Raw genomic sequence first — 1,970 nt, forward strand, 5'->3', positions numbered from 1 at the left:
TTTTCTTTTTTTCAAATATTAATAATTTAGATGTTTAGATAGCTTAATAAATTAATAATTTTAAACTTGAATCTTTATTTATATTAAAAAAATTTTAAAAAAAATCACGTTAAAAGATATCAATTTTTTTTTATAAGTTATTGTACCTCGTTTAAAGTGGTTTAGAGTTTATGACTTGTAAAAAAATCAGTAAGTAAAAACCTGATATATATCCAATAATTATTAGATAAAGATTGTTGACAAATATATATATCATTATCATCATTTTTATTTAATCCTATAAATTAATCTAAATTAAAATTGAAATAATCATAATAAAATAGACAAGTTGGCTCACCAAATATAATTATACAAGATGAAAAGATTAATTAATAAAGATTGTCATGCAGTGAATAGCTCTAGTGTGATTCTTCAAAACATTATTAAAAAAAAAAAAAAAGAACTAAAAGAAAAATTGATGGTTGATGAGGCAAGATCCGGATTGTAAGAAGAGGTACAATCTGTGTCAGTTTGATAAAAGACAAAGTATGAGTTGTAGTCAAGCATTGATCTTCTTCTTCTTCTTCTTCTTCTTCTTCCTGCAGCTGTGGTTGTAGTTGTGTCACTTTGTGTTGAGTTAATTGATACACTCACAGTTTGCTTCCATTGTCCTCTTTAAACATCTTTTCTCAGAAACATATATCACATTGATTGAAACTTGAAAAGATTGAAGATAAAATAAAATAATATATAATTTCTATATTTATACATAAACTAATATATTCTTTATTTAATATTAAATAATAATCATTAGTTAATTTAATTTAAAAATATTTATGTGTATATGAAAGTTAATTATCACTATATATATGTTTTAAAAATAGAGAAAATTACTGTTCACCTCTCGTAATTTTCAAAACTTCCCAAAAACCCCCTCCTACTTTTGCACACCCGGACGCCCGCTTCCGTTAGTGTTTAACTTCCCTTTTACCCCTCACCGCTCACTTCAAATGGGTCCATGTTGTGAAATCCCATTTTTGACTCGAAAATGGTGGGAAAGGAAAGCGCTAAATCACATCGTGTTCAACTCTTTGAAGGGTTTTCTACTTGGTTTAACGTTTAAATATTTTACTAATATGTTTAATAATTATCATATCCGTGTAATACTTCCCATCTCCGTTTAACGTTGTCTTTACATGTATAACTATTCATATTAACGTGTAAATTCTCAAAGTCTCGCGTAAAAGCGGTGATCTTTTTCGTTGATCTGAATTCTTTGGCGGTGGACGTGGCGGTGGCGAGGTTATGGTATCCCGTGCATAAGAATTAATGACGGCATTAAAATTTATGCACGGTAACATAATTTTTCGAACACCCGTTCGTTCTCATCAGTCAATGTCGGCCACTGTGCGTTTAACTTTTTTCTCGGATATGAAGAGTCAGCCTGCTTGTGGAATTCACACCATAAATAACCAGAAAGAACCCTCCCCATGGACAGACCACTCCTCAGTCGTCCTCATCATCCTCCTCCTCCTCCTCCTCGTCCTCCTCTTCCCATGGACAACCACTCTATCTCGAAAGGATGTTTCAGTGAACCTTCTTCCTTATCTTGAGAATCGTTTAGCCGCGATCACGCAACAAGTTAAACTATCTTTTTCGCCCTGAGTCGAAATGCTCTCATAATTGCACGAATCGGAGGATTCTTGACGGTGGATGACGAGGCGAGCAATTAAGCGAGCATTTCGACTTGGGTAAGAAAAGAAATTTTTCACGTATTTCGTGATTGCGAAGGATTCTCTAGAGGAGGGAGATCAGGAAACATCCTTTAAGATGGGGTTGATATTTATCACTTGAGACTTTACGTTACCATTTAAGAACATTACGTCAGTGTACAACTATTACGTTCTGTGTTTAACTATCAGTATCTTCGTTTAAGTCCGACCATGACACATTGATTAATAGTCGTTTTCATGAATGTGTGTTGTTTAACC

Source organism: Dioscorea cayenensis, chromosome 3, assembly GCF_009730915.1.
Source record: "Dioscorea cayenensis subsp. rotundata cultivar TDr96_F1 chromosome 3, TDr96_F1_v2_PseudoChromosome.rev07_lg8_w22 25.fasta, whole genome shotgun sequence".
Taxonomy (NCBI): Eukaryota; Viridiplantae; Streptophyta; class Magnoliopsida; order Dioscoreales; family Dioscoreaceae; genus Dioscorea; species Dioscorea cayenensis.